Below are 21,597 nucleotides of genomic sequence, written 5' to 3'. Positions count from 1 at the left end.
CTGTACGCGCCGATAATTATCGAAGTGCTCTAAGTCAAGAATAAAAAAATATTTAACTAATAACCCCAGAATATGCATCCTTCGACACAACATTTTTATCTACGAGTCATAATAAAGAGAAAATAAAGATGTCTGAATTAGGTCAGGAGACCTATTTGTAATATACATTACAATATACGGGGTCGAACTCCCTTTATATAGAGTGGTCCACGCAACTTGCACACCTTGAATATTTCCGTTACTTCCAATAATATGATAGAACTTTTGAAAATTGAAGTGCAAAATAAAACTGTGAAAGAAATAGAAAAAGAATTTGGAAACTCCTAATTGCGCAAATTGCAGCACAACTTCTGTACGTTTATACGAAACTTGGCACGCAAGTAGAACACCAAAAAATATTTGACCCGTTCTTTTTTTTTTATAGGTGTCCAGTTTCATGTCACATGGTGTGAAAGTACCTCCAAAGATTGAGAGCGAAAACCCATTTTTCGAAAGTAAAATAATATTAATGAAACTAAAACCAAATATTAAGTATACAAATTCTTGACCCGTTTGTAAGACATACAGTGACGTAACCTGAATAACAAAAGATTATTTGAGCATTATTAAACGTGTGTGCAAATCTTTATTATTGGTATCGGTTTATTCTTTATAAAGCAACTTTTATATTTAATATTTTGTTATATATCCACTTACGATATCCACTTATATCCACTTATCCAGGTATTTTATGACTTACGTTTTGCATCCACTATTTAGGAAAATTTTGTAATTCTTAAGAGGGAGATGGCAAAGGAAGTATTCTGTATTATTCAAAGAGAAATTTTTGTGATTAATAAATAGTATCTCTTGGGACTTACGGACAAATTTACATTTTTTATGTTTTTGTATGTGAAATGACTTTCTACTCAAACGTACCGCTTGCCTCGTTGTGTCCAGTATACGCACATAAATTATTTAAACCAGGACGTAAAATTTTTTTGGTTGTAACTCTACAAGTGTCAATTTATAATCTAAATTCTTACTCCTTATCAGTGGCAATAATTCGGTATTACTATTATATTTCAGTAACATCAAGTTTACCATCACGTAACCTGAAAATCGTTTGATTATTAATTTCGAGGAATTAATATTCATATTTTATATAATTAATATTAATATATTTAATTTTTTTCTTATTTATGTTTGTATTTAAAATAATACTAGATATGGCGATACGATGAAGTATAGATTATATCGAGCACTAGTTAAAAATAATATACAGTTCAAAAGTTTTTGACTTTTCAAAAGTCAAAGAGTTCATTTTAATTAAATATTCTTACGTAAATGATTCCTATGACAGATTATGTGTCACAGGTGGGAGGCTGAAGACATTTTACATAATTTAAAAGATAACATTCTCTACATACATTTTTCGTTTGAGTTACAAAATTGATGTTTCTTTTTTTAAAAGAATAGAATATTGACTGTAATCGCACAAAAGTATAAACCCTTCCGAGGTTCTATATGCAACAGTTACTTGAAGTAGAAATATAACTTTTGGATATAGAGCAGGCCTAGGCCTGCAGATCTTTGACGTAAATGGGAATTCGATCAAGCTGTAAAGGTAAGGATTATGGTCGGAGAAAGACTGCAGACCGGTGGTCTATCGTAACTTCATAGGTGTGCTCGAACGTTTCTTATCCTCTCACTGGCCCTATCAAATTTCAAGAAGAATCAGAGATCTGACGCCAACGAGAACGACTCCGATGTGCCCAAGAAGACAGCTGAATTCTGGGTGGACGTGGAACGTGGAATTATCGTGGACGGCCCTTTGGGAAATCGCGTAGAAGTTCCTGGATGTTCCTGTTCCCTCGCGTACATCGAACAGGGTCCTCAAGAACCTTCCACCGGAGAGACCATAATCGACGATCATCCTCGAATCCGCTAATACAGGTCCCAGAAAATCGGACAAAAGGAAGCGGAGGAAGGCCCTGGTCGGATGAAAATGGAAGGAACGACGGCCGGCGGCGTGGCGTGGATACCGAACGAAAAGTCGATTCGTCGTAAGCGGAAACCGTACGATATACTACGTCCTTCGAGCCTTCGACATCCATAAATGCATAGCAAGATCAACTGGTTTAAAGCCCCGGAGTTCTTCATATCCGAGCGTGATTCAGGAGCCGTGGCTGGCTAGATGTTCAGCGATATTTAAATTCGAAGATTCCGCGGAAGCTTTTGTACCTCGTACGAGGATATATAGGAGAGAAGCTCGACGTCACAGTTGAAAACTGAAAACGTTCCTACGGTATTTTTAATACCGTCGTAACATTGAGTTATTGAAATTCTTGGCCGAGCGGAGCCGGGACCGGCGTGGCTACGTTTCGAACGTGACCGATAATAACATCAGTATATTAACAATTATGATAGAGAACTGTCGAAAGATTAGAACTATTCAATTCCGAGTTTAGCGCACGTCCCTCAGAGAAATTCCATCGTACATGTTATATTAATAATATGCAACATATTAAATACACACGAGATCTGTCAGAAAACGACCTTACGTTGTAGCGGAAAGAAGTTTCACCCCTGGCCAATATTGATGATGTTCCCTTCAAAATATTGTCCTTTGAAAAGACGCAATCTTCTTCGAGCGATGCTTCTACTTATGGAAACACTCTTAAAATTATCTTTAGGAATAACGAATAGATGCCTCGTCGCGTTTCGTTTGTTTGCCTCAGGCGGGCAAAATAAAGTTTAAATAGTAACAATCACAATTTTTACAAACTGAAATTTTACTGAAATATTTACATCTTGTAAAATAGTGCTACGGTTTGTCAAAATTGGACGGGAACTGGCGAAGTTGCAAAATGGCGTGTTTCATCAGGAACTGTTGAACACTATATATGTATATATCCTTTTTAATATTCATTATGCTCTAAAAATAAGTATAATTAATATAGGCACAGTAATTGGTACCCCCCCCCCCCCCCTCGGTAAATGGGTCCCTTACCCTATTGTCACGTGAATGGGTCACTCATTAAGATTTTATTTCTAATATAAGCACGCATTACCTACGATAGCTCGAAGACCTAGTATATCGCAATGTTAATTACATTGAAAACACAAAGGAAGTGCCTTCAAGAAAAAGAAATCTCTTTCTGTTGCTTTTGTTGCACAAGATTCTACGATGATTTTTTCGCTTTCTAGAGCCACCTAAATTTAGAAACGCAATTTTGCTTCAATTTTGCAGAACTCGAACAAAAAAAAATCACACTATGTTGGACAACTAGGTGTTTTTTACACAGGAAAACAGGCGCTTTCAAATGGTGGTAACGCGATGTATCAAAAACTTTTATCTCTCCCCATGTTATGTCTGGAATTTGAACAAAATTTTTTGTAACTGTCAAAGTCTTCTTTATGACGCTCTAACCATGTTAAAAAGCAACTTAGCTGAACATTTGAAAAAAGCATCTGAAAGTAGAGACTTGAAGCTTTCAAATGATTATTTAACGATATCGATACAATAATTTTTGCCCGACTTATGATCACTTGAAATTGACTCAATTTCTCGGGATCGTAAAGGTGATCCTTTAATTTTTTAAGGAATGTACAAACAAAAGTTCGATATCATTTCATTTTTACAATTTTTTGTCTGACAAAATGAAAATCTAAGATGTTTGTGTTCAATCAAGAGATTATGTGCAATATGCAGGGTGTACAAGGTGTACATTTCCAACCTTTAAATGTACGAAATAGGTAAACATTGTCTTATTATTAGACTGCGGACTGTATGCATTTATGATAAAAATGAGAAGGCATAATTTAAAATAGTAAAGACAATAGAAGAATTTAAAAATGCTGCTGTATTATTTTCAGCCTACTGAATACATTTAAAAAAAAAACAACTTTCTATTTCACTCCGGTTTGTCGCAATTCAGGTAGACGATTTTTATTATGCATAAAGATCCGCAGTCTTCTTATTATCTCGTCCAGCGTCGTATTCAAAATTCTTGTGAGCTGCAGAATTCGATACAGTTAATGCCGCAATTGATTCGTACAAGTCCGAAACGGAACGAACACTGATCACTTGATCTTGAGAAAGATCCCTTTTTAGGAAAGAGGATAGGAGTAGGGATGTTTTGGGGGAAAGTAACAGGAAGGAGATTGGAAGATAAGGCCCAGACGCATAGATATTGGAAGTCCGAAGTGGTAGTGCCAAACGCGAACTTAACAAGGATTGATTAAGAACCTTATCGAATAGGTGAAGTAAAGGGTTAAGCCATCAATATTGTAGATCGGGGTCGTTACGTCAAGAGCGGGACTGATAAGAATTGATTAAGAGCGTTATCTGATAGGGGGAGCAAAGGGCTGAGGCATGAATATTGACGAAGTTGTAATCGTAGCGCCCTATGGAATTTGGATCGGAGAGGAAAGAAAAAAGGGGTTACTTCGGTACTGACAAGGGACATTACCCAAGTGTAACAACACCGATTTTAATGAAATTTATACAGGATATAGTTTGTTGAAAAATATTGGACACGTACTTTTTTTTATCTGCAATGATCCATATCTAGGGAGCGAAAATATCCCCTGAATTAACTACATTCCTCGATCTAAAACATACAAATTAAAAAAAAACCATTGTCCTAGATCTTCTAGTTCTCAAGATATTAGCAAAAATAGAGTTTTCACCCCCCCCCCCCTCTACTATACATATCCATATAACCAATTATATTTTTATGTACTTCTCAATAGTTGTAAATAGTTGTTAAAGTTTGAAAAGGTGTTGACGCGAATACTTTATACGCTCTATTTTTATATTTATGTGAATATTGCATTTGTATATTGATTTGTATATTGATATTTGTATATTGATTAATACTGTATTTGGATTTGATCTGTGGGAAACTGGGTAAAATAACTGAAGGACTCCGTAGTAAGTTTCCTCAACACAAGTACATATATTTTAAACCATGTTCAAGGCAGCGTCAAGGCCGCCACAGATCGGAAGTCGTAGTTACTTTTAAATTATTGAGTTGTAACGTAAATATGTTCGGTTGCAAGTATAAAATGTTCTAATTTTAATGACTTATAGTAGCTATGATTAGAAGCCACCTGTAGTCAACAATTTTAGAATTAATTGTAATGTTGTACTTTGTTAATAAATGAAATAAGATCCTGAAGGTAATCGAATTTAATGATACAACACAACAGTTTAGTTTTTTTTTTATAAAATAGAGGTTAATATTTGTAAGTAACAACATTCAAAATGTTAATTTCGAGCATGTTATACATAGCTTTTACACTGTGCACATTATTATAATATTTCCCTAGTTGTATGTGTCTATATAGTGTGATTACTTGAACTACAATTACGCTTGTTAAAACATATTTCTGGCCTTTTTAGTCATCATTAGACTGGATTTTATGTATTTATGATCAAGAGTACATGACATTTGAAACAGTAGGAAGATTAGAAGAATTTAATATAGAATATGAAATAATATGATCCATGTATTGTTTTCACCTCGCTAAAATTTGGCTCCTATTTGCTGCAACTAAAGAAGAAACATTTTGTCTTTTTGAAAATTTCTCACAGCATCAAATTAGTTGTTATCAAAGAGATTTCATGTAATGGCGCTGGTAAACTCGTAACCGCTGCGACCTAATTGAAACGGGACGTAGTACGTACTACGAAAACCGTAAAATTAAATAGTTTAATTCCCGAAATACCTCTCATATCTTGCCCACCGCCGACAAAGATCTATCCAGTCAATGTAGCACAATTACATTTCGATGGTTCGTTTGTGATTGGACGATGGTGAAAGGCGGTGAACCTTTCAGAATTCGATACCAACGACGAAAGAGCTCTTTCACCGTTCGCCTTCGATCGCTTTTGCCAGTCAGATATTCGAAGAATAATGCTTCGAAGGATTTATCGTTCTCCGACTTCAATCCTATACGGCGGAATCCGAACGAGTTCAAGCCAAAAGCTCCACAACACGCGGCTACGTGTGTATTTGAACAACAAAATTGAACGCGTACATCCATCGAAATCTTTATAGCATCGACAGTACAACTATCGAACGGTACAGCCGATCCGCACGGCCAAAATAGGCCAATGAATTTGAGCGGGTCCGATACTAATTCAATGCTAATTTATCGTCGGAGCTGATCGATCGTTGCGCTCGGTCCTCCTTTTTATCGGCGAAGAAACGAACACCCTTTCGAACAAACTACTGAAGCACGTTCACGACCATAAATCGGTTCCAGCGATGGCCCGGCATGGATCTGACCTCTCCCACTTCCGTTCCGATTTCCAACCCCTCTCCTTTTTCGCTTTACGGCCCGTTTACGGGCTCGCCTACATCCTCATGTAAAAGACTGATTGTTCCTCTCTGTATCTTTTATTGTAAACAATCAAAGAACCAATGATACCGAACTTTATAGCTCATCAAAGCGGTGTTCGGGTAGCGGTGGTTTTATGGAGATACGATATAATGCGTGGTTATCATTCTTGTCAATAGTTATTACTGATCACGTTGAACAAATATTGGCCGATAAAAGTTTTACGAGACATGCGCTTTGCTAAAGCGAAAGTGGTGAAATTACAATACATATATGTGGTACGAATATACAGGGTGTTCAACTACAGGTGGGAGAAAATGTAAGGGGTGGTTCTTCATGACAATATAAAGCGAAAATGAAGATTAAAAACTTTCAATTTCGGCCACATTTTTCAGTTATTAACTCCGTTCAATAATTCAGTTATTAATATGTACATTTTTATGAATACTTGCACTTGTGAGGATTTCATTAAATATTTATGGACATAATGGTTATATACAAACCATTTTATAGTGATCACGAGTGAATTACTTATGTGAGCTTGAAAGTACATTGAAAAGGCATTGATCCCTTCTAGTCGATAATTCCATAGGGCTGATATTAGACATGCCCTTGTGGATTTTAAAGAGTAGACAGGTTCAATGTCGTTCAACGATTAATTTCTAAATCCTTAAAACATTTTCATCTCGCTGGGGCCTCAAATGGGAACCAATTTAGGCATGTATTTGTTATTCGATACGTGACTGTCGCGCGCCTCTATGACGTACACCACGGACACCTGTGTTGGTCGGGTTGCTGCATTTTTGGCTGCATTTCAATTGTTAATAACTAAAAGATGTAGCCGAATATTGGCATACATTATATTGTCATGGAGAACCAGCTCTTAAATTTTCTCGCACCTGTATTCGAATACCCTGTATTACACAGTGGATCAGAACAGTATTGATGAACTTAGTTTTTTTCTGGTGTTATGCATGTTCAACCAGTAGCATAATAATACAATTTATGTAGATGTTTAAGTACTTCACTCTATGTAGGAATAATATGCTGCTGTAGAAACGTTAATAGTTTGCCATTAAAAAGTGTTGTACAAATAGAAAAAAATGTATTGGTACACTCGATTTATCTGTTACAGGAAATTTTGAACTGAACAATCAGAAGATAATCGCTCATTAATTATTAGGATAGAAAAACAGTTTGTAGTTTGAGAGAAATTTATAATCTTTCTCCAATTATTTTGTTACGTTTTAGTATGACATAGTGTAATTATAAAAAGTAACAAGATGGCTAATAAACGAGACTCATTATCGTCTGTACTGTCAAATGTAGAATATAATAGTATAATAATGTACAAAGGCCAACAGTATAAAACTGTAGGAGAAAAGAGAATGCCACAGGCAAGAGCAACGACTACAAGAGAAATAATAATTATAGTACTGCACAAAGCATAATAAGGCTACGAAGTAATAAAGAATAAAAGCACTTCTTCACTGTATTGTGGTCAGCAAGGAAAAAGCAAATCCAGCCATGCAAACGGAAAATACGAGTTTTGAAAAATCGATTTAAAAAATGTACTATGAAGTCCAACGATTACAGTGTTATTAAGGGCCAAGGGTAGTCACATGACTTTTTCAGAGTCAGCAGGTCGGTAACTGCTGTATAATTTCCGTTCACAGTCTTGGTCTTGATCCGGCGGGTCATAAGTCTGTGACTAAACTTGTAACATTTTTTGCTGTGTATTATCGATACCATGATTTCTGACGCCAGAAACGTGCTTCAAGTTTTTGGCTTTATTTCGCAGAGAATCAAGACAAAACACAGCTCAATTTGAAGGTGGAGATATTTTCTAGCTCGCGCTACCTTCGATTTCATCCAGAAAACTCATCCAACGGCATAAAAATGCTTGGATTCCGAGGCACGCACATCATCAATTTTTGACCTATTTCTAATACTTATATCACAAAATATCTGCATACTCTCGTCAGCTCATGACCAGCGCGCGCTGCATTGAACCTTCCTCTTTCAAATGAGCCCCTTCCCAGTGAAAAATATTCTTATATAAGGACGAAAAGTTGAGGCACGTAATGCCATTTTTCGCCTAATTTTGTCGGTAACGTGGTCACTCTAGCTTATCGCGAATCTACGAAGTCTTGGCCCTTAAAAGGGTCGCCTTGCCGCCTTGATGACTCGATATAACCGCACATACATAGAAGAAACCCATACACGTACACGAGACTTTTAAGAGTTCGCGCGGGCTCAAATTGATGTTTCAATATAGCAACGAGCAATTCAGAAGTGGTCAATTTTGTTTTCTAAAAGTCCAATGTAGGACTATACGGTTTCCAAAATGCCTATTTGTACGTTATCGTGGAGTAATTTGTAATATTCGGCGGCATACTGTCTGTTACGAGGCGTCTAAAACTGCACCTCGCGGTTCCGACATTTTTCACTATTAGCTCCACCATGACTGTCAGGCCTCTTAAACGTTGTAGAAAATTTGGTTACTGATAGAAGGGTTAGTGGGTTGATTGACGCGGGAATTTTATATGTTTCGCATAAATTTCAACTATTTCATATAAATGAAACCGATCAACATCATTAATAGCAAATATTAGTTACTTGATAATGAAGTTATCGCCTTACACTATAATCCAGTTATTTTCAGCACTGATAAATTGATATTCAGTGTCATGACAATCATTTCAATAATTCTGTAGCGCCGATCATCAATGATCTCCATGGTGTTAATCTTTTGTCAGTTGAATGTCCCCTCTGAGGCACCCCTAAAAATGCCAACATTATAATTCAAAGCATACATTACTAAATGTCTTTGTGTTTAATAAATTGCTAAACATCTAATACGAAGTAAAACACCACTCAATTTCATATGCACAGAATGAAAAAGATCGCATGTGACGAAAATATTCTAGATCCAATGAAATGTCCGAACTCTGAAGTCCAAACAGCTTCGAACGCAAAAGCTAATGTATCACGCAAAGAGAAAACTGTTACAACACATTCAACAGATTATTATCTCAATATTCATTCAATCTGTGCCACAGCTTTAATAGCACGTTTCGTTGCTCCTCCAAAGGGGACCATTCGACCACATTTCCTTAACTCTCCAAATTGTTTCCCACGCAGTCTGTCTTCGGGCCTGATAATATATCGCGACATGGTCAACCTTAAAATTGCACCTCGGCCACGTTTCATCCGGGAACGTTCATTCTCGGAGATTGCACCGCAGCTGGCTCGTACATTAGCATTTATAACCAATTCTCGGGAAGAATCGAGAGATAACTGGCTCAGAAAGTCAAGTGCACGGGTCCACCCCCCCCCCCCCCCCCCACCCCGATTGGCATCTTGGTCGTTGAGGATCACGGATGTGCGGGTTTAATAGGGGGTTGGCGACTTGTCGATGGTCACGGGGGGCTGAAAACGGGCGAACAGGGTCGGTCCTAAGGGTACGGCATGGGAGGGGAACGATGGGAAAGGGGCGGTTAGTGTGAAATGCAATTTTTCCATTTGGCGCTCTCTCCGGCGCGGCGCGGCGTGGCACGGCGACGGGAGAACCACCTGTGCTCGTCTCAGCGACTTTTAAATTCGTACCATTGTCGATTCTATTTGCTGAAAAATGTTTATTCAATTCCGTTTACCGTCACTGCAAGATATTTACCCGCTCGCTTTTGCTCGAACAGCCCCATCGCACCACTACAGGCAATGGAAATTGGATGAGGTCGAGATGCGAGGCGGATGCCGCGGTGGTCTGGGGTGCTGCGACAGGAGGGAGAGAGAGAGAGAGAGAGAGAGAGAGAGAGAGAGAGAGAGAGAGAGAGAGAGGTGCTGGGAGTGGCCGAGGATGAAAGAGACCGCGATAATTTCTCGCTAAGCAAAGTGGAACAAATTTTCCGGCAAATAAAGCACTGCCAGGTAAGTGTTAAAACGGTTTTGGTTTATGAGTGGGAGATATGACGTTTTAAACCCCTGCCTGCTGACTGTGCTAATTCGATATTGGCGAAGGCAATATTTCTTACCGCGTGTGCGTCCAAACTGACACGGTCACATTCATTTCGTTGGGAACGTGGACGCACATTATGTGGATTTCATTCTGCTAGTCGGACATGCAGGGGCCGGGATTAATCCTGCCCTCGGTAGAAAATATTCCATCAACATCGTGAACATCGTTGTTGAACAAATGATTTCAGCGTATGTTAAAAATGAAAAATAGGACACACGGTGTTTCGAAACATGTGGGCATAATTTCGGGGATGACTTCAATAAAATGAAAAAAAACAAATTTCTGAGAGCTCTATTCCGAATTATAGCCGTCTTTGTATTGTACCTGTTATGATATCATCTCCTCCACGTTTATACAATTTTGGGACACCCTGCAGACGAATGGAATAAAATAGTTTAGGAAATGTTAAAAATGTGTTTCAGAGAACGGTTGACTTGAGACTTGTAGTTCTCTTGAGGGTTTTCTTCGTCGCGATTAGTACTATACGATGCAATAAAGATCAATTTTGACCTTCAAAAAGGGGTCAAGGTCAATTTTGAGGTCCGTTTTTTTAACAGATCTCCACCTATCCAGAAGTGCAGAATATTGGTCGTAACATATAATTTTGGAACATTCTGTACGTTTGGCGTGTGCGACAAAGTTTGTAGAGGTCGAACACATCGAAGAATAAAAGTTCTGCGATGTTGTATCTTTTCTATTTTGGCAATTACCCGATTCCTGTTTCGCAATGATCGTACACCGAATAAGAGTTACAGGAACGGGATAATAGGAAGGCATACAAAAATCTTCGTATAAGAAGGGAATTCAAAGTCGATCAAGGATCCTCGAGGAACTTGGAGAGTTTACAGCATCTACTCCGTCTTGTAAGTAGCCCGAGCGGAAACACCTCGTTACTTCAAGTGCTTGCATTTGTAACTTTTTACAAAAGTCTATTCGGTTACCCTTACAACCATTCCCGCAAGAACCAAACGTGATGAAACGCTGTTGGACGGCGCGGCGGTTGGGAAGCCGCCTGCAAAAAGGAACCACGCGCGGACAAATAACGACGATACATTCCCTGCAGCTGTTCGCCAAACTTTATCACCATCATTTCTCCCTACACACGCGCGTATCTGCATTCGTGTCGCGGCGAGTTACACGTGTAGAACAGCCTGCACGCAGCCACGGCGTTAACTTAAGCCGGTGCGATGTCCTGGAAGGATATCGTAAGTTGCAGACAATTTTCCACCGGTACATGTGACGGCTTCTCTTATCGAGCCGCTCAACGGGAATACGAGAAACTGCGAGGCGATGGAAACAGATATCTACTATTAAGAATTAGATTTCTAAAGACGATCGAATGCCATGAACGGCACGTTTGACAATTCGTATTATACAGTAGATTCAAAATATTGAACCCCTTAACTTGTACGCTCGAGTTAATTCGAGCGCGCTAAACAGGCCAAATTGTGCACACTCGAGATAATTCGAGCGGCGTTGTATTTTATGCTGCTATAATTTTTCACACTCGAATATAATCGAGAATTGAAAATAACAATGTGAAAGCAAAGAAAAAAAATCGTTTTATTGATATTTATCATTTACGTGGGATTGTAAGCTATAACACTTATTTATTCAAGAATAAAATATAACCTTTTTCCATGGAACAAGAGTGCAGTATATCAAAAATTGATTCTTCTTGGCCGGTTTTTGTTAAAAAAAACTGTGCGTTAGGGAGTTAAACACTAAATTTCCAATCCTCCAGAAATCGCCAATGTTTGAACTATGATAATTTCATTAAAAAAAAAAATAGTACGTTACTACACCCGTCAAAAAAAATTAAAGGATTACCTCTACGATGATCAATTTCAAGGGACTATAACTCGAGCAAAAATTACTGTATCGATATCGTTAAATGATCATGTTAAAGCTTCAAGTCTCTACTTTCAGATGCTTGTTTCAAATTTTTCGCTAAGTTGCTTTTTAACATAGTCATAGTGTTTGAAGAAGACTGACAGTTACAAAGAAATTTGTTCAAATTCCAGACATCACATGGGGAGAAATACATTTTTTCGATAAATCGCGTTACCATCATTTGAATGCGCCTGTTTTCTTATGCAAAAATCCAGTTGTCGAACATAGTGCGATTTTTTTTCTTCGAGTTCTGCAATACTACGTATCACGAATATTTCAATTAACATCAATATAATTGTGAATGTTATGGATTTATGACAAAACTAAACTATGAAGACATTACAAGAATTTGTGCATGTTGTGACATTATTTTTGACATAGTAAAATTCTGAACAGAAGAGATACATTATCATTGAACTTATGCCCAAACGACATAAAAAATAAATTATGTACAATCGAGAATAGAATATTTTTATTTTGCATAAAGCTCCGCGATCCAATCGTAATTTTAAATGAGGAAAGTAATCATTCAATTATCCTATCTCGCATCGTACAATAATATAATCAGTATTTCGGAGTTATCAAAATTTGGGAATGTTTATTCCACAAAGGATGCATTATGTTGATATTTTTCATTACGTTTCCTAAAAAGAGAAGAGATTAGTCTATACGTATCATTCTCGTATCAGTCACAATCCAATGTGTTGTTTAGTCATTATATAATCCATATAGAAATAAAAATTGTATATCGAACATACCAAAATAAAAAAGTGTAATATCTCGTAGTTAAACGGAAGGAAAGGGGTACAATATTAAGCCTACAATACAGGGGAGAAGGAAGATACAAGGAAGAAAAGTGGAATGACAAAGGATAACGTTATGCAATATGAAAGGGTGACTGCAAAGGGGGAAAGTGTAGTGTGCAACTTATGATGTCTTTTTTAGAACACCACATCTGCGTTGCGCAGTGTGCAGGTCGGGTAATGTGTACAGCAAGCCAATGTCTAGCGTTGCAAAATAGAACCAAGTTAGAATTTGTACTTCAAGATGAAATTCCCCCTCATATACTGGTAATATTCACGAGAACATACGTATCCATTCGATGAAGCCCATTCACGATACTGCTTGTTAAGAGATGCGGTTACAAGATGGTTTCACTCTTGAGAGTGTGCTTGTTCGTTCTAGAATTAGCGATACGAGGAAACAACTGGAACGAGCTCTGCCTTGAAAATTTCTGATTCAGTTTTCCGTGTATCCACTGTGGTCAAGGTACTCGCCATTTTCTATTAAATATGCAATGAAATTTTACGAATCAGAGTAAATGATCGAAGCTGTGGTACACAATTTAACACATTATCTCTAACAGATAATAATATTTTGTAGTATATTTAATGTTAAAAAGTACGTTCACAATTTTTTAATGGTTTTTATTGAATTATTTCAAACAGAAACGAGGGCAACAAGTTTTTTTATTTATGCTAACATATATTTTTTGTGTCTTTTTTTGCCATCTGAATCGAGAGTGAAAAAATATGAAATGAAATGGCTCCGGGTTTAATGTTTTACTTTTCATAGAAATTGAAAGAGTGCATTCGTCGACCACTTTAATGGTTCCGGTAAATGCAAAATATTATTTTCAATGAATTTTAACCTTGTTATTATACTTAAGTATATGTCATTTTACTAGACGTTTACAAAATCAGAACCACGTTAGACTGGTCAATTTCTTACTTTTGCGAAGTAAAATATACAGTCATTATCGTATAGCTACCTTAACGCTATGCCGTCCGGTGACACCACGTTGGTGTCGCGAAATGATGCGAACGAGTCCTACCGGCGCCAAAGAAAAGAATTCTGATTACGCGTGCGGACGGCATAGTGTTAAAATAAAAATTATAATTAGAAACATAATATTGTGTATAACGAAGATTAGAGATATATCAATTTTGAATAAAATATTACACCAACTGATATGGAAAATACTGTGTTAACGCACGTAGATGTATGCTTGTTTGAAAAATTAGAGCGGAAGTATGAAATGCGAAATAGACGATAGCAAACATACTATTGGTACGGAACACGTAATCCGGGGTCTACACGCATGGATTTCGCTTTAGCCTAAAAAATATACGATTGCAACGCACTGAAACTTAGACATATGTAAAATAAGTCTACAATTCCCCATTAAAGTGAGATATATCATAGATTTTGTATGTTTTACAGTAGAACGGATTCAATAAGATATTTTATTTTGCAGTTTCGTTACTGGAAGTACGTATAGCCGCGGATAGATGTATTGGTATAGCTACGACTTATAATTTAATACAATGTCTAATATAATACTTCTAATTTTTAAAGAAATTAACTGGGCATTAGTTTATTATTGACATTTTTGTGCAACTATATAATTCTAATAAATGCTGGTTTCATTACTGTGTCAATACTTTTGATTGTGACTATATACAATATAGAACTATAGCGTACGAATTAGGTATGAAAAAAGTGAGAACTAGATTTTAATTTTGCACTCGATGAAGTAGTTGTAAATCATTCCTACAGGCTAATTGAAGAGTAAAGAAATTAAACAGATGTGTGTATCTTATATTATTCCTTTACTAACAATAAGCAGCCAATTATACCGAGAAGACGAAATATGACCTATAAACCTTACTGATTTCAAATGTTATAATTACTAAAGTTCTATAATTCTATATACAATATGTGTATATTCGTGCAATAATAAAATATATGCACACTTTGTCAACTATTACTTTCAAACTTTTGCTTTCTAAAGAAATGAATAATATTTTAAAACAAGAATGGAACTAAATACTAATTACCCTAATCGTAAATGAAATAACTGTAACTGTCACTTAACTGTAAATAACTGTAACTTACTATGTACATTTCGATTTTATGGAGCTGACATTAATATTAAAAATAGCACGGTATTGTTGACTAACACTAACCCCATTCATTAAAAACTCCAATTGCCCACATAGAAACAATTTTTATACTTCACTGGATATGTTCTCTCATAATTGTTGATTAGGCGTTTCGTTTCAGTACAAATCGTACAGTCGATTGAGCAGTTTGATGTCACAAAACATCGGTAATATTAATTTGTAGTACTAATGTTAATGCTACAAGTTAGCCTATAACTGTTGTATAAGCAGATTAGTTTGATGGAACGCTAAATACTAATAAGCAACATGTCGATTTCCAGTAGGAACGATGCAATTGCTACTACAGGCTGGTACACGCGCAACATCGGACTAATTAGAAGTTAATTGTCGGTATAAATGTTATACTATTTACCAATGACACGGTACATTACACACGGACGTTACCCAGAGCCGTGTAAACGTTAGATTATTGGCAGGCCGCTCGTCGATGTGACATTAACGCACACAGGATTTTGTCAAACGATACCCGTCGCTATTAGTTCTATTACAAAGTGTTGTCAACCTACGACAGTTTATCGTGTGCATTAGTTCCATTTTCGCTGATATGACTAGTAATGGAATTTTGTTGATAAACGTTTGACCGGATTATTCGGAGTATCTGACATATCGGACTATCGGCCGCTCTGCAGACAAAACCACTTAACACATCACCGGCTCTATAATACAGCGTTCGTGAAAAGGCAACTCGAAAGGATTTAACTGTAACTCTAGCAGCATATACGTTGGCCCAGTACAGTACTACTACAGCGGACGGATTCTGGCTTGGGCAACTCCACGCTCAGCGGAATCTATCACTGACAATGAGCCGCAATCCATTTGCTATAGCGACGCTCTGGTTGGTCCGTGTTTTTAGTTAATAACTCCTGAAAGAAGCCGAAGCGAACATTTTCGGTAAGGAAAAAGTTATTTCAAATGACCTAGAATGACATAAAATTACCCAGAATCTACCTCTTTCAAGGTTTCCCGACAATTTTGGGACACCCTGTATATTTTGTGACGTTGCAAATTTTGCGACGATCTTTTATAGTAACAACTACGCGTTGCGAAACCTCCACCTATTCACTAACTTTGTACGAAGAGCGCGGGTTCTCGGGTGTGGCCACGTGGCCGCGTATTTTGCACACTCTGACTTGTAATAAACAACTGGAGCCAATTCCGTAATTCGTTATTTCGACCTGCGAGATCCGCCCTGCCGTGAGGGCTGTCCCCGTCATTCTCGTGTCCGAATCTTGGACCCATTCGCGTCTCCCTTCCGTCTCGCGGTTCTCGAAGGAACAACTTCCGCCAACTTCCGCTTCGCCCGACGCACAGTGGTCCCAAATCGCCAAAACCTGGTCAAAACCTCACAACTTATTAAAAAATTATCAGTTCTGCTTGAAAATTGGTATTAGGTCGTTTCTGGGGTCGCTGATCACGAATCTAAACTTGAAATTAAAAAAACAAAATGGCGGATCCAACATGGCGGACATATACATTAAAAAATTATTGGTTCTGCTTGAAAATTGGTATTAGGGCGTTTTGGGGGTCGCTGATCACGAATCTGAACTTGAATTTAGAAAATTCGCAGTCTCATATTGACCTGAACGAGGGGAAACACTAATTCTCCGGATAGCAAACTCTTCCCTTTGTATTGTATAAAGTAGGTATTCTATTCGCATTTCATAGTTCCCAAAGAAGAAGGAATTGAAGAATTGCTGGTCTTTTTACGTACAATATGATCCCATAATAAAAAATATAGGTTTTCATTTGAAAAAACAAAGTTGACTGTCAAATGACCTTGAAAACGACATCCAAATAAAAAACTGATACTGCCTTGGACACGTGTTTTACACTTTCTTAATATTTTTTATACTTTTCGAGATATTCGGCTGGAAAGTTTTCAAATGAACAGCCGATATAAAAACAGCGTTCGTGTTTGAAAAATATAAAAAAGTTTCGTATATATGATTCTTTATAAAAAACTCACATTCTATTCAAAATCTGTTTAAACTTCACAGAAAGACTTAGTTCATATCTCTCACAGTTTGACAAGAAATGCAAGGAAAGCACAGAAAATACCTACTCTGCGTTACAAAAAACAGTGCTACGACCGCAGAGGCACCTAGGGGCAGCTAATTTTTTTTTAGAATTGCAAGATAATACCATGTAGTAGAAGCTCCAACAAGTTTTAGAGCTGGACCTGGTGAGACTTGCAACTTTTACTTTAAATCGTAAAAATTTATGCCTTCACTTTTACTCTTTCTGTGCATACACAGTTATCAGTTAACAATAAACATTTGGCACTAAAACCTATGCAACTTACCTCCACAAACAGCATCCACAATGCACAATTAAAATCGAAACGTTTCAACACAATTTGTACACTGTGCACTTGAAATTCGCAATGTGCTTCACAAGCTTAGAAAGGTATGGTCTAATGAACTCGAAGTTCGGACTGTGACTGTTGGTCAGGTATAAAAAAACGACCTTTTTGCTGTTTACCTCCACTTAGAAACACTCTTAGAGTAACCAATCCCATACTTAAAACTTACCTAGTTGAAAGTTCATATTTTAGGTTTTGGCCACGTTTTCCGGCTTTGGGACCACTGTGCGACGGCGAGAAGTCTTCGCGTTTCGCGTGGCACCATTCCGGTCCCTGGCGCCCGAGCAGAAGGCTCTCTTTTTCAATTCGGACCTCCGAGAAATCGTTTGTACCGGGGTGACCGTGTACGGCACGGCCGTATACGGCCCATCCTCAGTGCCTGTAAACTCCCAGAGTTGGCCCCTTTCCCGTCCTTCTACGCGGCGAAAAGAGCCAACGTTACAATTTAAATGTATGATATGAAATATATGAAGCAGGATGTATATATAATGTGAAATGTTCGATTTGACACGTTTAGTCTAATAGTTCAAAAGTTATAACAAAATGTCACTTACTTTTCCGATCCGGACCACTGTGGCGGCACTGCTATTTGTGTTTCTCGCTGTGGGGCGGCGCTCGTATTCATGCTTTACTTTTTTACAATTAATATACGTTAAATTTTCACCTATATGGCAACTTTTTCTAGTTACTAAACAAACTACATTTTTAATGGCACTCAGCGTCTGATCGAATATTCAAGTGGTCATCCGGTGGTGCAGCCAACGTGAACGTGTTACATATCTCCGAAACTAGTGCACGGATAAAAAAAAAGTATCGTACGAAAATTGCTGGTCTTTTTAGGTACAATAAGATCCCATAATAAAAGATATATAGGTTACCATTTGAAAATACAAAGTTGACCTTGAAGCGCCACCCAAATAAAAAGCTGATACTGCCCCCCCCCCTTCCCCCTCGAAATCCTTGGACACTTGTTTTACACTTTTTTAATATCTTTCATACCTTTCGAGATATTCGACTGGAAAGTTTTCAAATGAACCCCCTGTATAATGTGAAATGTGTCATTTAAAATAGTACATTGGAAAATGTATGATATCCAATATGTAATTTAAAATGTATAATGTACTTTGATGATAACTTTGATAACTCCGAAAAAAAATATTCTTACCAGATATTTGGTCCATTGACACCATGCACATTACGTAACAAATACTTTTTGCATCACTATAACCTGAAGAGATATTTACGTGGCCTTACTTAAAAGGACCACTCTGTATAATCTAAAATATGAAATATAAAATATATGTTGTGAAGTTTACGATCCACAATAAAAAGGGTGTCCCAAAATTGAATCAACTCCGTAAAATGGTGGTGGTTCCTAAGGTCATTTGAAGCGACATTATCCTTTGCAAAAATGTCCGCCTTGGCTTTGGTAAGGGGTTATTAGCGAGAAACACGGATCAATCAGAGCGGGTCCACGGAGCGGGATGGCAGAGAGAGAGAGAGAGAGAGAGAGAGAGAGAGAGAGAGAGAGAGAGAGAGAGAGGCTCGACATACGGTAGCTGCAAGATCCACGGAGCGGGAACGTTGATGTTGCTTCGCGGTGATACACTGAACAAGAGAAGGAGCAGAAATTGATTTATAATAATCAGCATTCACTTTTTCAGCCTTAAATACTCTTGCTGCTTCAAAATATGTGCGTCACTGGGCTATTCGGAGATAAACTGCACAGCTGACTTCAGGTATATGGCAATGCCGAAAACTAAGGGACGTACGCTCCGGTGAACGAACCTGACTTTCACTTTCACTTTCCTATCGATAAATTAATCGTATGTTTATTTCACAAAGATGCCGTGAAATTTTTCCACACTCACGATCACTGTTCACATTTACCAACACGTAGCTACAGTGCCAGACAAAATGATAGGACGTTTGATCCATTTGTATATTTCACATAACATAATAGGATATGTATACATTTTATTCACCCTAGATATTAAATATGTCCCACGAAGTGTGCATATAGAATTGCAAGTTCGTATCTTGTATATGAAAGAAATCAAAGAAAATAATATGGACATGTAACGATTTTAGTCGGACAAAAGAACATTATAAAAAAAAGATACAATTATTTGAACAGAAATATTTTTTTGAATTTCAAATTGACATTTAGTGAAACCACCTTTCCGCCCGGTAACATCTAATAAGCGATTAGGAATTGATTTAAACGAATTTTTATTATATTTTTGTTTTAAAAGACTCAATACTATTTTTAGTGGCGACTTACAGTCGCCATTCGAGTGCTAAGGGTTAAAAAATATTTTGAATAATGATACTGCAATTTTTAATGGTGCTTTACAGACACTGAGCGTGTATAAACGCTAGATACAAAAACAGGGTAACCAATTCTGGTGACAGAATTTGAGTACTAAGCGTCTGACCTGCCTAGTATAATCTTACCCTTACCCATCGACTCTGCGATCTCGTCTGCCAATAAAATATGATATTGCGATTGTTATAAGTCCATAGCTATGTGCTGGCAAATGTGAACAGTAATCGCGAGTGTGGAAAAGTTTCACGGCAGCGGTGTAAAATAAACATACGATTAATTTATCGATAAGAAAGTGAAAGTAAAAGTCAGGATCGTTGACTTGACTGCACATCCCTTAGGTTGTCGTATACCTACTTTCCACCACCAGGTATGCAGTTCGTTGGCTTGACCGTACATCCCTTTGTTTTCGGCATTTCCGTATATTTGAAGTCAGCTGGGCAGTTCGTCCCCGAATGGCCCACACTTTTCGAAGCAACAAGTGCATTTGCGGCCGAAAAAGCGAGTTATAATTACTATAATTCAATTTCTGCTCCTTCTCTTGTTCACTGTATCACCGCGGCGCAACACCAACGCTCCTGCTCAGTGGATCCTGCTGCCGAGCCGGACTGGTTCGTGTTTTTAGTTAATAACTCCTTAACAAAGCCAAGGCCAACATTTTTGCAAAGAAAAATGGCGCTTCAAATGACCTCAGAAATCACCCATTTCACGGAGATAATTGAATTTTGAGACGCCCTGTATAATTTAAAATGTATAATGTACAATGTTTAATCTAAAATGTCGAAGAGGAAAATACAAGATAATTTTTCGAAGAGGAGTGATCTCTGCAGACGTGCGGAGGGTAATAAGTTTGAGAATTTGATGTAATAATGCATTAATAAACACGTTATTTTTCCTTAAGCATTGTAGATGAAGTTATTTTATCCGTGTGAGCTAGCAATACCTTGGATGACCTTGTGCCGTGCTTAACGAACTCGTCACATAGGACACTATCAGACTATGGGGCAAAGCATATAGAGTTCTGTTTAAAAAAATTGAATTGACCTTGAGATCACCTAGCCCCCCCCCCCCCACCCAGAACGGCGACGTATACATCAGAACAGATCATTTTTCGTTTAATCGATCGGTCACTTTATGAAAATCACCCAGTATATCAAATGTACTATCATTTTGTCGCGCACTGTTATTTAGGACATTGACTGCCACATTGGTCACAAATGACACTATTCATTGACCAGACATAAAAATTCATCTTTATAGTGACATATTCGAACAAAATATATTTCATTAGGATTTGTAGTATGGAAAAGGGGTTAAAGTATCAATCACTACGAGACATTTTAACTTTCCAATTTTGGTTTCATTAATTTAAGTTAGGTACTTTAATTGCGGCGTAAGATTTTTTATTGTCAGTTGACGCAGTAAACGAAATAAATATTGGTATTGCGATAATTAACGGATTTTCGGTTGTATCTCGAACACGTCTAGGTCACTGAAATAGACACAATCCGGAACAAGTAATTCGGCTTACTTCCGCTAATGAAGGAGGGCCGCACCTATACACATTTAGACGCATGCACGCAGATTAATTTCGGCGCTGCATCTAGAATAATGCGAGCAACGTAGAGTCGGTGGGGTTCAAATCGATCGACGTGCCGTGCAATTCGAATTCGTTCGGTTAATTCCGCCGGCTGATTCGACA

The 21,597-nt window shown here is 37.6% G+C and overlaps 1 long non-coding RNA gene across 1 annotated transcript in view; it reads right to left on the bottom strand.

Annotated features, from left to right (window-relative positions):
• Positions 1-21,597, bottom strand: part of LOC143364171 (uncharacterized) — a 432,692-nt gene that overhangs the window by 524 nt on the left and 410,571 nt on the right. The window lies entirely within an intron of this gene.

The sequence above is a fragment of the Halictus rubicundus genome, chromosome 2 (genome assembly GCF_050948215.1).
Source record: "Halictus rubicundus isolate RS-2024b chromosome 2, iyHalRubi1_principal, whole genome shotgun sequence".
NCBI lineage: Eukaryota > Metazoa > Arthropoda > Insecta > Hymenoptera > Halictidae > Halictus > Halictus rubicundus.
This window is presented reverse-complemented; position numbering and strand designations above follow the sequence as displayed.